At 41.4% G+C, this 22,368-nt stretch overlaps 1 protein-coding gene across 1 annotated transcript in view; it reads right to left on the bottom strand.

The window, feature by feature from the left end:
* PIP5K1B (phosphatidylinositol-4-phosphate 5-kinase type 1 beta) overlaps nt 1-22,160 on the bottom strand; it is a 357,761-nt gene extending 335,601 nt beyond the window's left edge. Inside the window, exon 1 of the mRNA XM_068974227.1 lies at nt 22,093-22,160. The gene's annotated coding sequence lies outside the window, so the exon portion shown is untranslated. The remainder of the gene's footprint in view (nt 1-22,092) is intronic.
* Between the last annotated feature and the right edge of the window lie 208 nt (nt 22,161-22,368).

The raw sequence follows: 22,368 nt of genomic DNA, 5'->3' as shown, positions 1-22,368 counted from the left end.
ACTTAACTACTGTCCCAGCCAACAAATCACCTTTAAGCCAGGTACGTATTAATATGGTAAACACAAACATTTTCCCTTGCTCACAGAGGACTTGACTTCCCTAGCAGTTCATTCATTCCTGCCTTCATTGACCAGCAAAATGCTCTCAGCTTCAACACTCTTCTCGAAATACTACCTCTTCAAGAGATACTGGGTTGGCCAATAAGTTCATTCCAATTTTCCCATAAGATGTTACAGAAAACCTGGATCACCTTTTACAATGCAGGAAGTTTTTAACAATGTCCTTTTCCTTCCCTTCTTTCAACCCTCTAAAGAACTTTTCATCACACTAAATATAAAAGTCACTACCAGGTTTATGAGGCTCTACTTGTCTGGGCACCAAGTACTCCCCTCCACTCCCTCAGCTCTCGCCATTTGTACAGATCCTCAAACAAACCAAAGGAGCTTTGCACTGACTATTCTTTCTGCCTGGAATGCTTTTTCCAGTATAATTAACTGATATTGGATATTTCCCTTCTCTATTTAATTTAGATCTATGCTTGTTATGGAATGAATGTTTGTATCCCTTCAAAATTCTCATGTTGAAATTCTAACCCCTAGTATGATATTATGAGGTAGGGCCTGTGCAAGGTAATTGGTTTAAGAAGATAGAGTCCTCATAAATGTGCTTAGTGCCCTTATCAGAAGACATGAGAGCGCCTGCTCCCCCCATCTCTCTGCTCTCCCCCATATGAGGATATCATGAGAAGAAGGAAGGCCATTTGCAAACCTGGAAGCAGCCTCTCACCAGACACATCTGTTGGGATCTTCAGAAATGTTTGCTGTTTAAGCCATGCAGCCTGTGGTGTATTTGCTAGAGCAGCCTGAGCTAAGACAATGTTCAAGTACAGTCCCTCATAGAGGTCTTCCTTGACCTTGCTTTCTGAAATAACATTCTTCCACTACGACTACCATCACTCTGCTCCTTAGTCTGCTTTATTTTTTTCCTCTGCAGCATCTTACGTTAAATTCTACATGTATTTTTTGTGGATGTAAGTTCTCCATCGTCATCATTGGCTTCCCCCACTAGAATAGAATAATCCTAGTAACCTAAAACCATGTCACTAGACACTCATCTGTTGAATGATTAGTGAACTATAAAGTCAAGTTCAGTATTTCTTTAGGAGACATCTTCAAAGACTAAGTCACCTCAGAATCAATGAGCATGCACTGTGTGTGCTGTGGGATGTTACACCCTTCTTCCTACCATGAGACATCACACACTATCACAGCTAAGAAAGATGGTTCTGGAGCTGGACCACCTGGCTTTGAAACCTGACTGTGTGGCCTTACGTAACATACTTAAATCTTGGCTTCATAGCTGCCTCACTTATAAAATGACAACAACAGTACCGACCTCACAGGTTGCTGTAAATATTAAACAAGTTAATGCATGTCTACTGTTTGAAAAATACCTGGAATATAGTAAGTGCCCAGTGGTTTCCCTGGTGGCTCAAAGGTAAAGAATCCACCTGCCAATGCAGGAGACACTGGTTTGATCCCTATGTCAGTAAGATCCCGTGGAGAAGGGAATGGCAACCCTTTCCAGTATTTTTGCCTGGAAAATCCCCATGGACAGAGGAGCCTGGTAGGCTGCAGTCCATGACTTAGCTACTAAATGACAACAAAGTGTTAGGTACAGATCAGCAATGACTGTCATTTTAGGGTCCCTCCTTCCTTTACACAGCTTTCCGAACACAGATTATTTCTCCAGTGCTTATTTTATAATATCCAGCTCTTACCCTCTACCTGCTTTAGTTATTTCATGTTTTTTATCTTTATGATCCAACATACCAATGATTTACAGTTATCAACAAAATGCAGGTACGAGGTAATATATCAAGTGACATAGAGGATCTCACGAGAATAAACCTTGATTTCCCTATTCCTGCTATTAGTTCCATTCTCTGAAGATAATCATTCTTAAAATTTTCTCTTTTGGTCTCCTGGTGGTTATCTGTGTAACTCTTGATAAGAGGCTTAAATATCTTGTTCTTGATTCATATCAAGTACTTTCCTCTACTGCTCTGGTTTCCATCCAAAGTTTAACATGTATCATTTTTCCCCTCTCTGTTCATTATCATTGCAATTTCAAGTACTCAGGTCTTCATTTGTGTTTCCATCAATTTTTTTTAAGTGACTCTGTCTTTATTCACAGACATGATTGTCCCTATAAAAAATTCTATGCATACTACAGAAAAAGAAGTTATGAGAATCAATACATTAAGTTTAACAGCACACCAAAGAACTTATATGGATGGCAAATAAACATATGAGAAAATGCTCAACACCATTAGCCACTAGGAAAATACAATTCAAAGCCACAGTGAGCTACCACTATATACCTATTCAAATCTCTAAAATGAAAAAGACTAACCACACCAAGTGAAACTGAAGATGCAGAGCAACTGGAACTCTCATATGCCACCAGTGCGGAAATGAGCTGGCACAACTCCATCTCCAGTTGGTGGAATTCCACCAACTTTTAACAACCACATCTTACTCTTCATTTTAGGAGGTTAGAATGGTAGCACATTTAGCCCTTTCTTCTCTGTTTCTCATTCCACCTTCTGTCAGCTACAGTTTTGCTCTGTTGAGGTTGCTGCAGTTTGTAATCTAGCCTATAAACATAACTAAGTCCACCATACTTAGTCCATAATCAACTATTAAGGACAGAAAACCAAGAAAAACACCTATATAATTATGATAATACCACTATCCTCACAGCCAGGCTAAGGAAGGAATTAAAACTTCAGTCTCTTACCAGAGATCCCAAGTCATGATTACAGATCCAATGTTGTTTCCCTGCGCCAATGATGTTAAACTCTATGAGTTCCCCTCACTTTTGATCCAGTAGTACTTACCTATGTCAGTAACTGCAGTCACCCCCCTGCCATCTGATACAAGTACTGAACTATAAATATTTATATTGTTAATTGAAGCTTCATTAGCATTTGAGGAATGTCTAGTTAACCTCACGCAGCTTTAAGGACTCCACAGGTATCAAAAATGCTTTCTGAATGACTTCTAGGAGCTTCTCCTACTCCATCTAATTATGCACTAACAAACACTGACCATTTTATATGTGAGGGACAGCATTGGGGTGATAATGACCACCACATACCATTCAATCTAAACTGAATAAGCAATAAATTTTAAAAATACACTGAGCATCATATCCTAGTTTGGACTCTATCATAAATTATTTACTGCCCATCAGCATTCCTTATATTTTCAATTGAAATATGGTTTATTTACATATTGGTTTCAGATATGCAGCACAGTGAGTCAATATTTTTATAAATTATACTCCATTTAACATTATCACAAAGTAATGGCTATATTCCCCTGAGGTGTACAATATATCCGTATTGCTTATCTATTTCACACAGAGTACTTTGTATTGCTTAATCCCATGCCCCTATCTTGCATCTCCCTCTCCCCACTGGTAATTACTAGTTTGTTTTCTACATCTGTGAGTCCATTGTTATATATGTTTTATTTTTTAGATTCTACATATAAGTGATAACATACAGTACTTTTCTCTGATTTATTTCATCAAGCATAATACTCTCTAAGTTTATTCACTTTGTTGCAAATGACAGAATTTCATTTTTATGGTTAAGTAATGTTTCACACATACACACATATATATATACACACACACACACACAACATTTTTATCCATTCATCTGTTGGACAATTGGGTTGCTTCCATATCTTGGCTATTACAAATAATGCTGCTCAATAAACATTGTGATATATGTATCTTTTCAAATTAATGCTTCTGTTTTTTCCGGAAATATACCCAGGGGTGGAATTGCCAGATCATATGATAGTTTCAAGTTTTTTGAGGAACCTCCATACTGTTTTCCATAGTGGCTGCCTCAATTTACATTCCCACCAACACTGTGCATGAGGGTGAGTGTATGAGGGTTCTCTTTTCTCCACATCCTCACCCACATCTGCTAGACTTTTTGATGATAGCTATTCTGACTAATCTGTCAATAGCTATCTGTCTGTAAAGTGTATCTGTAAAATGTAAAGTGCTATCTCAGATGGCTTTGATTTGCATTTCACTGATGATTAGAGCTGATGAGCATCATTTCATGTGCCTGTTGGCCATCTGTATGTCTCCTTTGGAAAAATGTCTATTCAGGTCTTCTGCCCATTTTTAACCAGGCTGTTGTTTATTTATGTATATTTTGGATATTAACCCCTTCTCTTTCCTATCATCTGTAAATATTTTCTCCCATCCAGTAGGCTGTTTTCATTTTGTTGATGGTGTCCTCTGCTGTGCAAAAGCTCTTAAATTTAATTAGGTCCCATTTGTTTATTTTCACATTTCTTTTGCCTTATGAAACAGATCCAAAAGAATACTGCTACAATTTATGTTGAAAGAATGTTCTATTTTCTCTTCTAGAAGATTTACAGTTTCAGGTCTTACATTTAGTCATTCACTTATTTTTGTACACAGTGTGAGGAAATGGTCTAATCTCATTCTTTCACATGTATCTGTCCAGCTTTCCCAATACCACTTATTGAAGTCTTTTCTCCATTGTATATGCTTACCTTCTTTGTTATAGATTGATTGGAGAGTATTCTTCTTCTTTAACAAGTAAACAGACATTTCACTTTCTTCAACAAATCTCCATGTCCAAAATTCACCTCTTTTTAAAGATAAAACTATGCTGCTCTCCTCATTCATGTTAAGGGTACATTTAAGTTCTGGAACTCTGATCAGGCAGACTTTAGCAGAGTCCTGTGGTGTCTCAGACTGGGGAGCAGACTTCTTTTATTGGACCCCATTACAGTAGATGCTATTAATACAACCTTTACTTCAGACCTCTTTACCCATGGGCTATAGAGGTGGTTGTTTGGAGCCTGGCCTCCTCCTGTAATTCTTATGAAATAAATTCTCTAATGTGCATGATTTTTCTCTATGGACTTCAAAGGCCATCATTCCATTTGACCTCATAGCATACCTTTGAACTAGGCCAGGAGCCTGTGTATATATTCTTATTCCATAGATGAGAATAATCTAGTGAAGGCTGCTCAGTCATGTCTGACTCTTTGCGACCCCGTGGACTATACAGTCCATGGAATTTTCCAGGCCAGAATACTGGAATGGGTTGGTAAGTCGCTTCAGTCATATCTGACTCTGTATGACCCCATAGATGGCGACCCACCAGGCTCCTCCATCCCTGGGATTCTCCAGGCAAGAACACTGGAGTGGGTTGCCATTTCCTTCTCCAATGCATGAAAGTGAAAAGTGAAAGGGAAGTCGCTCAGTTGTGTCTGACTCTTAGCGACCCCATGGACTGCAGCCCACCAGGCTCCTCCGTCCATGGGATTTTCCAGGCAAGAGTACTGGAGTGGGGTGCCATTCCCTTCTCCAAGGGATCTTCCTAGCCCAGGGATCAAACCCAGGTCTCCCGCATTGCAGGTGGATTCTTTACCATCTCAGCCACAAGGGAAGCCCAATAGAAGAGAATAAAAAGGCGCAAAGAGGTCAAACCCCTGACCAGAGGTCACCAAAATGTCAGGAGATGGATCCGGATGAGCCAGAATCTCTGCTTTTAGGGCCAGATCTCTCACTACACCCAGATTCAGCCTAGGCAAATGTATGGGATGTGTGCATGCTTGCTCAGTCATGTCCGACTCTTTGTGACCCCATGGACTGGAGCCCGCAAGGCTCCTCTGTCCACCGAATTTTCCAGGCAAGAATACTGGAGTGGGTTGCCATTTCCTTTTCCAAAGGATCTTTTTGACCCAGGGATCGAACTCATGTCTCTTGCATGTCCTGCATTGGCAGGCGGATTCTTTACCAGCTGAGCCACCAGTGAAGACCTATGATGTATGCGTGCTTGCTCAGTCGTGTCTGGGTCTTTGTGACCCCATAGACTGTAGCCCGCCAGGTGCCTCTGTCCATGGAATAAAAATAGAGGAAGTACAATCCAATGAAACCTGGAGATGAACTCTGCTTGCAATAAGCAACGGTAGGTGTAGGGAAGCAGCTAAATTCCCTTCCTCTGAAAGTTTCAAATAGTGAGAATAACAGATGACAAGAATTTTACACTGGTTTCATGGACTTGTTTTGCTAGTTTCTTTTTTGTTTAATAAGAAATAGAACCTTTTAGTCACAAATTCATTGTAAGCAGGCATTTTCAATTTGGTTCAAGAGGCCTCAACTGCTCTAAATCCTTAAAGAACTTTGAGTTGTTCACCTTTTTACCTGATTTCTCTAAAGGAGAATAACAATAAACAAAAAGCAGTAGAAGCAGCCAGTGTGTAGGAAGACACTGGAGCTGTCAGGCTGTGTGGGAAAGATGAAGTAGGAGACGACATGGACCTGGCTGTCAGGACTGGGCCTGCAAGGAGAGAGAAGCTGAGAACAAAAGAAAAGTCAGCCTCCAGGGAAAGTTCCAAGACAGTGGTAAGAGCAAGAATGCCAAAGGGAGTGTGTGCCCGAGAAATCACTCTTGGGCACATGTGGGGATCAGAACTGGGACGTATGTGGTGGTATCATGAAAATCTGATACCATTTCCTTCAACAGAGAAGAAAATAGAAGAAGATCCAGTTTTTTAAGAAATAGAATGAGGAAGGTATAAAGAAATGAAATTGCAAGTGAAGATCAGGGAATGATGTTGGTTCTTAGGCACACTCTCTTCTTAGTTTGTAAAGCCTTCCAGGGAAGTTTCATCTAATTCCATGGCTTTGATCACTGGCAGGAGACCATAACACTGTCTGCATCATGGGCCTCTCTCCTCACCTCCACACTTGTACACTGAATGCCCTGCCGGTCTGAATTGCTGCTCAGAGACCCATGACCATAACACGGCTAGTGTCTCCATCATGAGCCCCTCTCCTTACAGCCACACTCCACCTACACATCCCACAGGGACCGCAAACGAATGGGCAAAACTGGACTCATCATCACGGCCCTCCCGCCTCTGCCACCACATGTGTGCTGCCTCTTCTCCATACTCTCAGTGGACCATCATTCTCCACTCCTCAGCTACTCAAGCCAGAACTAGAGAATCATCATCATCTACCTCTTCCATTCCCTCAAAATCCACATGCAAGTGGTCACCAAGTCTTATCAGTTCTCTTCAATCTCAAATCTGCTCATTCTTCCCCATCCTCACTACCGCGTTCAGGTCCTCCTCATCTCTACTGTAGCTGTATCATCTGCTGTAACTAGCCTTTCTGTCTTCAGTCCCTTTCCCATCTCATTCACCTTCCAAACCGTAGCCCAGGCTGCTGATCTAGCACAAAGCATGACTCATCACTTGTCTATGAAAATCTCCTAGGTGTTGCCTCACTGCCAACAGAAGAAAGTTCAAACTCCTCAGCACATGTGATAAGATGTCCATGGTCTGGCTCCAACACACCCCTCCAGCCCGATTTCCTTCCACCCACACATATCCTACTCATTATCAGATTATATAGCTCCCAAACATACCAGGAAACTTTATGGCTTTATGTCTTCTGTGTTGTGCTTGGTACAAAGTAAGAGTTTAAGAAATGGTAGTTGGTATCACTACTACAAGGATGACAATGACAACACTGATGATGATGACGATGAATGGTCAGCTATGGTCTTATGGACAAAACCAAAGCATTTAGATTTGGAGCATAACAAAGCATCTAAGGATTTGGGGGCATGGTACTGATAAAATTATAATCTCTGGTAGCAGGTATTATAACTGACTAAAAAGAGAGAGGGGGTAGGTATTGGAACCATTTGGGAAGCTGCTATGATAGTCCAGGTAGGAGGTGTTTAATATAGCAAATATACGTGAAAATGGAAGAAAATTAAAAAAAAAATTCCTCGTGACTTGGTAGCTGCACAGAAATAACAATGAGCAAAATAAAAAGACTGCTAAAATTTCAAGAGCAGGTTAAAAAGAAAGGTATCTGATGAAAATCTAGAATTTAGGAATGCAGATCAATTCATGTTTTTAAAAGGTACAAGTATAGATTTTATAAGTATTTTTCATAGGGGTAAGAGGTGGGCTCACAAGAGCAGATATGTGACCAAGAGAGTGAAGCATGAATTATTAAATAGTTCTAAATGTTACAGGCCAAAAAGCAAGAGGTGGACAAAAAGAGTAAAATTTGGCCAAAAACAAGGCTGCTCATTGGGAAGGGAACTTGAAATCAGTTGGAAGACTAGCAGCTAGACTTGTTAACATTTTAGAAAGGAGGAGGACCTAAGAAGAGGAAGAAAAGACAATTGTGGCTTAAGAAAATCATTCATTCATTCAACAAACATCCACTGAGAGCTATCTGTGCTAAACACTTTTCTAGGTGCTGGGCATACAGGAGCCAACACACACAGTCCCTCCCCTTGTAGAAGTTCACCTCCCAGTGTGAGAGGCGGACAGTGATGAAAACAACAAAAACGGAATATCAGGAAGTGCTTTTCGACCGTCTCTAAAGCTGCTAGGTGCGTGGGGAGGACACTTCAGGCTCAGTTCTAAAAAGCTGCCAGAAGTCTTCTGACATATGTGGAGAGTGACTGTTCTTTATATACGGTTTGCATGAAATGAAATGATGCATCATGTTTACAATATAAATTGCCATGTAGGAGAGGAAGTTTCTGAGAAACTGCAAAACAGTGAAGCCCACCTCCACACAAATCTTAAAGGTTCTATTTCCATTCAATCTTTTATAAACAAACATAAGCAAAGGCATGTTTCTCTCTTAACCCTTAGCGTGAGAGACTGATTTCTCATTTTCCAGAAATCTTCACCACTCTGCCTAAACTACCTGTCTTGGGGAAAACAATAAAGAGCGTTTAAATAGAGCTTGCCAAAGCAATTGACACTACTGTTTCCATACATGTTATGCATAGGCCTAAGGACAGTCTAGCTCTCACCACTTCTTAAAAATAAGTTAAAATTTCCATATTCACCTCACTTGTTTTATTGTAGATATTAAAGTTATTTTTTCCAATAGAAGATGGACAGAGAGACTGGAGAAGTTTCTATGCAATTTTTCCAATGCAACATGAGTTACCTTTGGTAATCCATAACCTCCAAAGGCATAAAATATTAAAAATGAAAGTCTCACCATTACACTCATCAATTACCACTGTTTAAATTAAATGGAAAAAAAAAAGCCTATGAAAGTATGCTTTAGACCATAATGTAGTAAACACACACAAATATTTTATACAAATAAAAAAGAAAGCATGAATATTTCAGCCTAAAAAGGTAGCGCTTTATCTTAGCCCAAAAACAATAGATAAGAAAACCATACTCTTTATTGGCCAAAGAACTAAATGAATGAGAAAAACTAAAGCTTACTTGCTTGAGATTTTCCCTAAAAAAGCCACTTTTTCTTTCTTAAAATAAGTTTCAAGTCAATGAGTAAGATGAGTCTATTTGGGAAACACAATTCAGTTAACATAGGTGTTATCTGGCTCCCAAGATCACAACATATTCTCAGTAGCCAACAGTGAGTGGAAGGGTTATCACTGTTGAAAGTCAAAGAAACAGGGTCAAAAAATATTTTTTAAAAGGCAGGTAAGATTTTCAAAATTAGCAAAGTGGGGTCACTGCGTACAAGAGCAAAGAGCCTTATATCCCTGAATGAATCTGGAAGTTATCATTTTATCGTAACAAATGAGATATACTCTATGCTGTAAAATCTTTTAAAGAATCAGGGAAGGTAGTGGCAACTTTGGGGAAATTTTCTATACAAAAATTGGCTATAATAAATTTGGATTCTTAAGTAAGCAAACCCTTAGCAATCAAGAAATTTGTTCTAGAAGTAAACAGCCTGGCCCAAAGTTCTGAGTAGTCAAGAGTTCCCTGTTGTAAAACACATGAAAAGATGCTCAACATCACTCATTATTAGAGAAATGCAAATCAAAACTATAATGAGGTATCACCTCACACCAGTCAGAACAGCCATCATCAAAAAGTCCACAAGCAATAAATGCTAGAGAGGGTGTGGAGAAAAGGGAACACTCTTGCACTGTTGGTGGGAATGTAAATTGATACAGCCACTATGGAAGACAGTATGGAGATGCCTTAAAAAACTAGGAATAAAACCACCATATGACCCAGCAATCCCACTCCTAGGCATATACCCTGAGGAAACCAAAATTGAAAAAGACACATGTATCCCATTGTTCACTGCAGCACTATACACAGTAGCTAGAACATGGGAGGAACCTAGATGTCCATCAACAGATGAATGGATAAAGAAGTTGTGGTACATATACACAATGGAATATTACTCAGCCATTAAAAGGAACACCTTTGAGTCAATTCTAATAAAGTGGATGAACCTAGAACCTATTATACAGAGTCAAGTAAGTCAGAAAGATAAAGATAAATACCATACTCTAACGCATATATACGGAATCTAGAAAAATGGTACTGAAGAATTTACTTACAGGGCAGCAATGGAGAAACAGACATAGAGAATAGACTCATGGACATGGGGAGAGGGGAGGAGAGGGTGAGATGAATGGAAAGAGTAACATGGAAACTTACATTACCATATGCAAAATAGATAGCCAATGGGAATTTGCTGTATGGCTCAGGAAACTCAAACAGGGGCTCTGTATTAATCTAGAGGGATGGGATGGGAAGGAAGATGGGAGGGAAGTTCAAAAGGGAGGGGATATATGTATCCCTATGGCTGATTCATGTTGAGGTTTGACAATGAAAATTCTGTAAAGCAATTATCCTTCAATAAAAAAATTAATAAATTGTTAAAAAAAAATAAGAGTTCCCTGTTTTAAGCTCCTTTCATTTTATGCTTGAATGGCCAATTAAAATTGGCAGACTTGATGTCTCAATGAATTTCAGTCAGAAAAAAAACATGCTGTCAAACTGTTCTTGACATATTTTTTAGGTTAGTTTCATTTTTCTTCTTACAGTACCTTAGGTTCTTGCTAAAATAAATTATTAGGAACTTTTGAATGAGGATTCTATGAAAAAATGTAGCCATGGCCCAGTTTAAAGGTCATAGTTCATCACTGTAGGTGATTTACCCTGTATAGCAGACAAAGTGGTTTTATGAGTTAATTTTCCCCAACACCAAGTTCTATTAGATGCCTACTCTCCAATCTCACAATGTTTTTTGACAGAAATTAAAATTTTGCAGGGAGAGTCTGATAGGGTTGTTAACTCACAACCCTCCTTGAACCCCCAAGGGTGGAAAGAGCAGTGGATGGGGAATGACAGAGAGGCCCTCAATAAATGTACACCTCTGGACTGAGCTTCTGCAAAGGCAGCACTGGAGGGGACAATAGAATAGATTCATGTCTTTCAAACTGCAGGTCTCAGCCCATCAACAGGGAGTAAAACCAACATGGCAGATCAAGATCAGTATTTGGTAGAGGTTGGAGGTGGGATGGAACTTATCAGAAAATACTGAGATGGTTGGATGGCATCATAGACTCAATGGACATGAGCTTGAACAAACTCCAGAAAACAGTGAAGGACAAGGAAGCCTGGTGGGCTGCAGTCTGTGGGGTTGCAAAGAAGGGACATGACTTAGCAACTGGACAACAAAAAGAGCACATCTCACACAGTCTAGGCTAAGTATTATTCCATGAATCTTTGATGTGAATATATCATTTATATGTCTATGTCTGTCCTGGCTTTCAACACAGAATGTGCTTCTTAAAGGGCACTGAGTTGGCTACAAAGGGTTAACATACCCCCCTCCACCCCCGCCCCCCCAAATTCATGTTTTGAAATCCTAACCCCAGTGTGATGGTATTAGAAGATGGAGCCTTTGGGAGGTGGCCTGGCTATGAAGGGGGGTCCTTCATGAATGGGTTTAGTGCTCTTATGAAAGAGACCCCAGGGAGGGTTCTTGCTCTCTTTCCACCATTTGATGACAATGAGAAGTCAGCAGTCTGCAACCTATAAGAGGGTTCTCACCAGAACCAGACCATGCTGGCATCCTGATCTCAGATGAACAGCCTCCAGAACTGTAAGAAATAAGTTTCTGTTGTTTGCAAGCCACCCAGTCTGTGTTACTTTGTTTTAGTAGCCCAAGCTGATTAACACAGTTTGGTACTTCTCTATTATTTACAGTTCAAGGGACACTGAGTAACTGAAAAGGCCATGTGCGAAAATTAAAAGCAAGCTTGAAGTGAAGTCGCTCAGTCCTGTCCAACTCTTTGCGACCCCATGGACTGTATGTAGCCTACCAGGCCCCATCCATGGGATTTTCCAGGCAAGAATACTGCAGTGGGTTGCCATTTCCTTCTCCAAAGCAAGCTTAGCGTAAGCTTATTTCTGTTAACTGATCTCTAAAGGATCCTACAATCCCATTTCCTATTCATCCTAAAAATACCTAGAAGATCAAAGATAACGTTTTCAGCCTTTAACTCACTCCTTACTCAACAACTGCTTTTCTCTTATCTAAACAGCAGTCTTTGGTTCCTGTTAGAATATCGCCTATGTGCTCAGCTGCTCAGTCATGGCCAACTCTTTGTGATCCTACGGACTATAGCCCACCAGGCTCCTCTGTCCTTGGAATCTTCCAGGCAAGAAAACTAGAGTGGGTTGCCATTTTCTTCTCCAGGGGATCTTCTCTTCCCACCCAGGGTCGAACCCCTGGATTTCTCTTGCATTTCCTGCACTGGCAGTTGGATTCTTTACTGCTGAGCCACCAGGAAAGCCCAAGTGCACTATAAAATCTTGGTATTTGGTGAGGCTTGGGCAAGACCCTAGGATCACACTGGAGTCTTCATCCTATGGCTGTAAGAGCAGCCAACTATAGTTATGACCATGGCCTGACCACATTCCAGGGAGAAAAACCATCAGAGTATGTTGTTTGGAAGAGCAAGTCCTCAGACTTGTGCAAGAGTTCTAAAGCTACAGATCTGGAGAGCCCTAGGGGCCAAAATGTGTCTGCTTCCTGAAGGGCCTGCCTGGGTGTGAGAGGTAAGGATCCAGCCAGCACACCTAGGGTCCTTTCCAGCCACTTCAATTGCTCTGGCTGCAGTATGGATGATGGATTAGAGGAGGGCCAGCGTGGACTCAGGAGCCCAGGGAGGTGATGGTTAGAATCCAGCAGAGAAATGTGAAGTTGGACTAGCGCAGAATCAGCAGAAACTATGAGAACCAGATGGAAGAGGGAGATATTCAGCAAGCAAGATTGACAGAAATACAAGCAAGGTTGACAGAAATAGGTGATGGGTTAGATGTGGTGAATGAGAAAGATGGGGTCAAGGATAGCTCCAAGTTTCTGTTTCCTATGAGGCAGTGGCTAGCGATGTCCATCACAGATCTAAGCAAGAGGACAGGCAGGAAAAGATCAGGATTATGGTCTTGGGCATGAAAAGTTTCAGGTGCCTTTGAGATAGCCAAGTGCAATGTCAATTATGTAATCTAGTGCTCACAGAGAGGCCTAGGTTAGGGATGTAAATTTTAGATTCACTTATGTCTTTCTTTTTAAATTTTTGCTCCAAAATTACATTCTGAGACACAAGTGTTTGAAACAGAAAAGAATGAGGGCTTTAAAATCAGAAAATCCAGAGATGAAACTGTCTCTTACTGACTCTGTGTTCACGAGCCTGCACCTAGCCCAATCAGGTTTCCAATTTCCCCTTTATCAGTAAGGAAGCTGCAGCCCACCGTCAGGAGCATGGTGAAGACGAGGAGAAACAGCACTTGAGAAGTGCCTGGAACAGAGCAAGTTCTCAGCACAGGGGAGCCAGAACCATGCTGGACTTTTTTGTATACCCCCTAGCACTTGATACTGTCCTGGCTAAGGATTCCATCAACATTTAGTATGAAATACTAAATTTAGTTGTTGAAATACTCAGAATTGTCAGCAAACCACTATCTCCTAGATAACCACTAGCTCTCAAAATCATTCCTCCACCTGTCACCCTACTGAAGCAACACCCAAACATAAGCTGTGCATGGAGCCTGTCTTCCTCCATCACCCACATACCCTGGTGCATCTCCCAGCCCTGGGAGTACCCGCCACTTGTCAGGGGCCAGTGACTATCCACAGCTTGTTTGTACTATCTAAAGTCCTTGATACCCAATCCGGTCATATGAAGTTGTTCTCTTGTGGTCTACAAGGATGTGAGAAAAGCCAAGACTGGCTCTATCTCTTCTCTGGTATTTCTAGAGCAGGCAGATGGCACCCTCTCCATACACCCTGAAATTCATCTGGGAATACCAAGCATTTCAGGAGGCTTAGATTTTGAGCAATGGGTTTACCGTTTCCTGCCAATATTGGGATTTCCCAAGTGGCTCAGAAGAATCCACCTGCAATGCAGGACACGCAGCATAAGTGGGTTAAATCCCTAAGTTGTGAAGATCCCCTGGAGGAAGGCATGGCAAACCACTTCAGTATTCTTGCCTGGAGAATCCCCATGGACAGAGGATCCTCGTGGGCTATAGTCCATGGGGTTGCAAAGAGACGTGACTGAAGCAACTGAGCACGCATGCATGCACACACACACACCAATATCGAGTGTGCATCAGAATCACTTGTCATTCAGATTCTTGATCCCCATCCCCAGAGTTTCTGACTCAGTTAGCCTGGGGTACAGTATAAGAATCTGCATTTCTAACAAGTCCTCAGTTCTAGGGACAACACCCAAGAACCTGGCTTCTTCCTGAGACTGGGTAATGGCAATTTCTAACTAACATTTAAAAAGAAATCAGCTGAAGTTGGGAAGGTTTACCTGGAGTGTCATAGGAAGTTGCCCTGTATATTATCACTGTGGAATCTCACTTAAGAGTTATATATGTTTGGGATTTTTGTACTTTCAGACCTTATTTTAATAGTTCCCTAATGTTTTATCTTATGCTTCATAATTTCTACTTATTTGTTCTGTTATTTTTGAAAAAGAAAAAGCAAGAACTCTTTATATAGAGATACCTCTTCATACTGATGCCAGAACCTAAACCATCACTGTTACCTTCTTCTGGAGGACCTAGTTGTCATTTTCATGGAGTTGTCATAGCCAGCCTTTAAGAACAATCTTCACACCTCAAACTATTTGGCTTGAGAAACCTCAGTGGTGGCCCAATTCATCCTGACAGGATGAATGGGACCTATTCATTCACTGACTTACTGTTTACTGGGCACCTAGTATATGTCAAGCATTTTCTTGATAAGCAATGTTAAGGAACCATGACATCCACCCTTAAGGAGTTTATAATCTTGAATGTGAGTTTGAGTAGAGGTGATAAGAAAATAAGTAAAATACAGAGATGTGTAAGTATCTACTGTGATAGGTGAAAAAAACGTATGAAGAAGGTCCCCTTTAGGTTAGATGATCAGAGAAAGTCTCTAGAGGAGGCGACATTTAAATTGATTAACTTAGAGAAGCTTAAAGTCCATTCTTTTCTGTGTATCCTGAACCAAATTCACTCGTATGCCACTCTAGGAGCTTTAAAAATGTTTACCTGATAATTATAAAGAGTAGAAAGAACAGATTTCCTATTTAGATTATTATTTCTGTTAAGGAAGAGGAAAAAATCATTCCTAGGAACATTGGTTAAAAAAAGTTGGCAGTCTGGTGAATAAATACCATTTATGATGTAAAAAGAAGGACTACTATAAACTATTGAAACTAGTGTTTATCAGTCTGCCTGACATTTCTAAGAGGGTCTGGAAAATAATGAAATCAGAATAATCATGAAATGTCTCAAGGTTTTGAAGAGTAATCTTCATGTAAATTCATAAGCTGTTCGGTATATATTTATTAAATCCCTATCTTCTCCCATACATAATGCTAAGTTCCAAGAATACAAAAATAAAATGTGATGCCTAACCATTCCCACTGATAAATATTAGCTAAACACCTATGATGCACTTACCACTTCCTCAAGCTGGTCATAGTTTTGCTTCTTTTTATTGTTGTTTTGTTTCCTTACTTTATCAGTAAATGCTATGACCAAATGATCAAGAGATAATTATGCTGATCGTAGTATGTTTTAAAGTATGCTTTAAATGTTGAAAATCCTGGATAAATAACAAGGTCCTATTGTACAGCACAGGGAACTATATACAATATCCTCTGATAAACCATAAAGGAAAGAATTTTTAAAAGAATGTATGTGTGTATGTGTATATATATATAGATATATGTACAACTTTGCTGTACCTCAGAAATCAATAACTTTGGAAATCAACTATCCTTAAGCAAAAAAAAAAAGAAAGAAAGAAAATTCACTACTCAGTAAGTAGAATCTACTGAATTTCTTGTGCAAATCTATGAAGCAAAGAAACACATTTTTATGGCTAGCTATAATTTCCTCCTAAACCCCTTGCTCAACATTATTGGATAGCAATGGCTTAAGTTATTACCTTTCTCTTACAAAACAGAGGAATTTTCTACAGTCTTGTCTTTAGTCCTGGGATTTTAGTTCCAATTCAAGGTAATTATATTGTACTTCTTGGGCCTGCAGTACTTGCAAGCTCCATCCTTGCCTGAAGAAACTCTACTGAAAGACACAAGCCCGTTTTTAGTGAGAGCAATACTACCCACAAATGCTATGTAGTTCAATATACAATTTTATAACTGACTTTCTAAAACCTTTAGAGAAACAGGTCTCAAGAACTTGCTCACCCATTAGTCAACTCCTCCATACTGCACACCTACTGTTAATTCATCCCGTGAACAATGCAGAAGACTTTCTAAGAATACACACTTCATGGAGTTGTCTTTCAAACACAGGTTTGTTTTAACTTAAAATGACAATACCTAAGAACGGTCAGTTGACTAGACATGTAAAGACATCTCAGTTATTATGTTTCAAATCTTCCCAAGAGTAACCTAATTTGAGTAGGGCTCCTGTGTTTTCCTATATTATCTCCTTACACACCTCTGATGGACTTCCCTGGTGGCCGAGATGGTAAAGAATCTGCCTGCAATGTGGAAGACCTGGGTTCGACCCCTGGGTTGGGAAGATCCCCTGGGGAAAAGAATGGCTACCCAGTCCAGTATTCTTGCCTGGAAAATCCCATGGACAGAGGAGCCTGTCAGGCTATAGTCCATGGGGTCACAAAGAGTTGGACATGACCAAGTGAATAACACAAGCACGCACACACACACACACACACACACCCCTCTAATGAAGTTAGACACAGTAGATACAATGGAATACATAAAATTAAGCCTGGTTTCTCTGGCCTAATCTTTTATCCTGAAAGGAACCTGACTGAATAAAATGCTTCGTCGATAGGAGCCAATTTTGACTAAACAGTACTTCAAAAATGCCATCAAGAGATTAAGCTTAACGTTAAGAAAAAGAAAAATACTAAATAAAACAAAAGGCTAGGTTTCTTCCCTCCTCCATTTCCCTGGCATTTAGATAAGTCCACAAATGAACAGCTGAGCTACATAATGTACAGTTCTAACTGGGCAGCTTCTAGAAAAATAAAAGGACTCCTTCCAACCCCAGTTAATGTGCTTGATACAAAAAGAACATGTTTCTGCAACAAATATATTTCAGGCTTGATTTTTACAGAGTAACTAATGAAGGCTCCAGCCATAGGGGAAAAGAATTATTTTTCCAGGATATTAAATGTTCTGACTCACCATTTAACAGAAGTACAACTTAAATGAATATGCAAATTAAATGTATACATATTTATGACTTTATCCATGTATGACAAGGCCTATGGCTTCTGGTTTTATTAACCAGGAAGAAAAGCCTGGAAAACTACCATACATTTGTATTTCTATTCAAATAGTTCCTTCTCCCCAAGCACTGGTACTGAAACAAAGTACTAATTCTGAGTCTAGTGATATATATAAGCCAAGAGAATCATAGTGAATGGATGAAAATGGACATTGTCTCCTTTATTATCTGTTTGGACAAGAAGATGTAAAAATATAAATACAAAACCATTAAAAATGTGACACCTCATGAATAATTACTAGTAAACAGAATTTTTCTGTTAATCTCTATGATTTCTAGAAGTCAAAAATGCGCTCTCACCATAGAATCCCTAGTAAAACCTTGAGTAAGAATCTTAAGAATTTCACATTAGCCATAGTCCTCCTGCTAAACATCTGTGAGACTACAAGCAAGGCAATTCACCACTCCAAGCCTCAGCTATTTTACCCATAAAAGGCCCAAGTTTCTGAACTAGTTAATATTTGAATTCTTTATCAGAAAGAAATCTACCCTCAATCCCCCATGGGTCAGTAAGACCATTCTAATAATTTGTCATCATTCTTCTAAAAGTTAAAACACTCTTTTGTGCATATAGGAAGGATGGGTAGAAAGAGAAGAGGATTCTTAGAGGGAACAGAAGCGAGGCTGGTTTTGTTAATTAGGTTCCTCCTCTGAAACCACGAGTCAGTATTAGCATATACTGGAATTTACCCAAATATAAGAATGGTTGGTATCTTCATCTCAAGACATATTCTTTCAGGAAAGGGCACAAGTCAGTTTCTATGAATGTATATTTCAGCCAGTTGCACATTACTAACAACTAAGGCAGGCAAGAGGCAAGCAAAAGAGAATGACATAGATGTCAGTTTATGGTCTACACTGAGAAATACACACTCATCTTTATATGATGTAATCAGGAAGGAAAGATACAACATGCGCCTGCCAGCTCCAGGAGGCACACCTCTCACAGGTAAATTACCTTATGGGTCACAGATGCTGGGAGTTTACATGATGAGATGCTCTCTAAGGATAAGATGCTTTGTTTCCTCCTTCATTTGATTCTTCATTGGCTACTTACTATATCAAATCCCAAAGCCAAAAAAATAAATGAAGGTATGAATTGACAGTCTATAATATTCATTTAAACCTTGACATTTATTTTAGAGTAGTTCAGCCCCTGAGAATATTTCCAAACAAAACAATAATACTAAACAATACAGATGCCAAGCTAAAGTGCCCTTGGAATTTTCTTTCCCTTCATTAAGTGGTATGTGATGAAGGGGAAGTGTGTGTTAATCACTCAGTCATGTCCGACTCTTTGTGATCCCATGGACTGTAGCCCACCAGGCTCCCTTTGTCCACAGCATTCTCTAGGGAAGAGCACTGGAGTGGGTAGCCATTCTGTTCTCAAGGGAATCTTCCCAACTCAAGGATCAAACCCAAGTCTCCTGCACTGCAGGCAGATTCTTTACCATCTGAACCACCTCATTAAGTGGTATGTGATGAAGGGGAAGTAAATTACAAGCGGAATAGGTAACTCGGATTACCTATCAGTTAATACAGGGTGAAAAATCTTCTTTCCCCTAGAGAAATGATTTTATTGGATTACAAATATATTGATAAGCATTATAGAATGCTAAAACCAGAAAGAGAAAAATAATACAAACTTCTTGTTTTATATGTGAGAGACTTGAGGTTCAAAGGTGATAGGATTTGGTCCAGGTTATACAGCTAAATCCCTGGAGGAGAAAACGGCAACCCACTCCTATATGTTTTTGCCTGGAAAATCCCATGAACAGAGGAGCCTTGTCGGCTACAGTCCATGGGGTCACAAAAGAGTCACACAACTTAGAGACTAAAGAAAAACACACAGTCAAGTATACTGCCAGAGCTAGAACCCAGGTCACCAGCAAGCATGCTTCACAGTCCCTGATGTTTTGTATCCCATGATGCCTCCTCATTGTTGTCAGAAGTGAAACAATGTCACAATCTACAAAGCAAAGGACTAGACACCAAGAGCTTTGAGTTCTAGTCTTGTAAACTCTACTAGATTAGACATGATACTATACAAAACTAATCACTTGTCTAAACCTCAGTTTTCTCAACTGTTGAAATTTGAACAGTAGTTCACAGTGAGACAGTGCAAACCACAATAAATGCAGAAATGTCTGGTCATTGTAAAAACCTTATACAAGCACAGAAGTAGCACTGGGTGGATGATAATAGTGGTGGTGATGATTTCAGACAACCTGCTGCTGCTGCTAAGTCGCTTCAGTCGTGTCCAACTCTGTGTGACCCCACAGACGGCAGCCCACCAGGCTCCGCCGTCCCTGGGATTCTCCAGGCAAGAACCCTGGAGTGGGTTGCCATTTCCTTCTCCAATGCATGAAAGTGAAAAGGGAAAGTGAAGTTGCTCAGTCGTGTCCGACTCTGTGTGACCCCATAGACGGCAGCCTACCAGGGTCCTCTGTCCATGGGATTTTCCAGGCAAGAGTACTGGAGTGGGTTGCCATTGCCTTCTCCTTCAGACAACCTGACTTCAACTTTAATTCCAGCCACTTGTTACCTTGATAAGTCATTAAACCTGTGAGCCTCACATTCCTCTTGTGAATATCTGGTTAATAATTTTTGCCCTGCCTCCCCCAGAAATGGTCAGAATTAAGTTTTTCAGAGACTGTTGTTATTGTTTCAGTTGCTAACTCAAATCCGACTCTTGGAACCCCATGCACTATATAGCCCATGGGATTCCTCTGTCCATAGGATTTTCCAGTGAAGAAGACTGGAGCGGGTTGCCATTTCCTTATCTGGGGAATCTTCCAGACCCAGGGATTGAACCTGAGCCTCCTACATTGGCAGGCAGGTTCTTTATCATTGAGCCACCAGGACAGCCCTTCAGAGAATATGAAAAAGCACTTACAAAGCAAGGCATTGATGCAAATGTGAGGTATTACCAAATCCCTCTAGTCTTATTTGGACAAAGATATAACGAGATTTTTTTCATTTTTTGAAGTGTTCCTCCTCAACTAAGACGTCGTTATGCATCAGTCTCAGTCTCACCAGCTTTCTCATTAGTTTTCCTAAGTCTCCACAGAAGGCACCATTCCCCTCAGCTCAGAGATTGTGCTTGCTGCTTACTCAGCTTCCCACTGGCAAGGACTTATCTGAGAAAGGCTTATTGCTAGGGCCTCCTTTCGACTGGAAATGCCGACAAAAGCTTCCATGAACACTCTTATACTTCGTCACATTAAAAGTGGTAAGGAATCCAACCCCTTGGCTTTTCTCCACTCCCAGCACTTCAGCCTTTACATAGAAGAGACAGAAACCTGGGTGGATGCTTTTCACCGGAAGGGCAACAAGGGTTACCCAAACCCATGCTTGGTAGTACTGATGGGGAGACTGCTGCTTCTTTGCGGGTGACTAGCACATTCTTAGGCCCAACCGGCCTCTCAAGGGTCACTCACCTTAGAGCTAGGGCCCCTGGCAGGCTGAGAATGTCATAGAAAAATAGAAGGGTGGGGGGGTGGGGGTGCACAGTATTTTTGGTCTGCAACATGCTAGCTGCCTTAAAAAAAAAAATCAGAGTAACTAGCATTTCCTTGCTGAGAACCCAGATGTCAGTCGATCAGAAGAAAAAACTCATCAGCCTATCCAAACAACTCTGGAACAGGTTTCCATCCAGCCACGCCGGGCACCAGAGACAAGTGAGCTGAGGCTGGGTGGGGGGTAAGAACTGACAACAGGCTTATCTGCATAGATGAACGATAAGCTGCCATTTGTTGTCTTCTGTTTTGGTGACTCTTGGCACCGGTTTGGCAAATCAAACCCCGGAGTTCTCCCTCTCCGGTGCCCCCACACTCCCACCCCCCTGTCCCAGCTGTTGAAGCGTCACGTTGACCCGGCTGGGGAAGAGAAGCAGGTGAAACGCAGAAGTCTGTATATTGCTGCATTTAGGTTGAAACCACGCCGCACCTGTTCAATCCGGCTCCGGCACCAGAGACCAGAACACCGACTCGTAAGCCGCTCTTGAGATCCCAGGGGCGCCTAACAAGTTCGCCGCTGTTTATTATCCGGAGACGGTAGTGGGAGAGCTCTCTTTTTGCAGCCAAATTCAGCTGGCTACCCAGAAAAAGGGAAGGGGGCTCCGGCTCAAGTGAACCCAGAGTGATCCCCAGTGTCACTGCGGCCCCGGGGATCCGGGTAGTAAGCGGACTGGGTGCCCGCGGGGAGCGCGCAGCCGTGGCCCGGAGGAATGAAGGTCCCGCTTCGGTGGCCACGAGAACCCTCTCCACCCTGCCTCCAGCACCAGACGGACAAAGTCAGCGTCGAGAGATCGCCAGGATTCATCCGAGACTCAGAGCCCCCAAGCTCGAGTCCAAAAGGAGGGTCGCGGGAGGAGGGGCAGGGGACGCGCAGGAAACTTACCTCACCGGGACAGCCTTCGGGCACCTCCGGTGTCGAGACCAGTTGCGCCACAGCGTGCAAGTTATCGGGACGTTGTCTCTTCCCCGGGTCGAAAGGAGAGCCGTGCAGGGAAGGGGCGGGGGTGGTCAGCGGGGCGGGGCCCGGGCCCTGGCTTGGCGCGCGGAGCGGGCAGGTGCCGGAGCCCCAGCCGCGGGACCAAACTCGCCCCGGACGCGCCTCAGCGGGGGCGCGCGGCTGCGAGTGTGCAATGCGCGCGCGCCGCGGCCAGAGTGTGTC

Source organism: Capricornis sumatraensis, chromosome 6, assembly GCF_032405125.1.
Source record: "Capricornis sumatraensis isolate serow.1 chromosome 6, serow.2, whole genome shotgun sequence".
NCBI lineage: Eukaryota > Metazoa > Chordata > Mammalia > Artiodactyla > Bovidae > Capricornis > Capricornis sumatraensis.
Note: the sequence above shows the minus strand (reverse complement) of the source record. Positions and strands in the feature narration are given on the sequence as shown.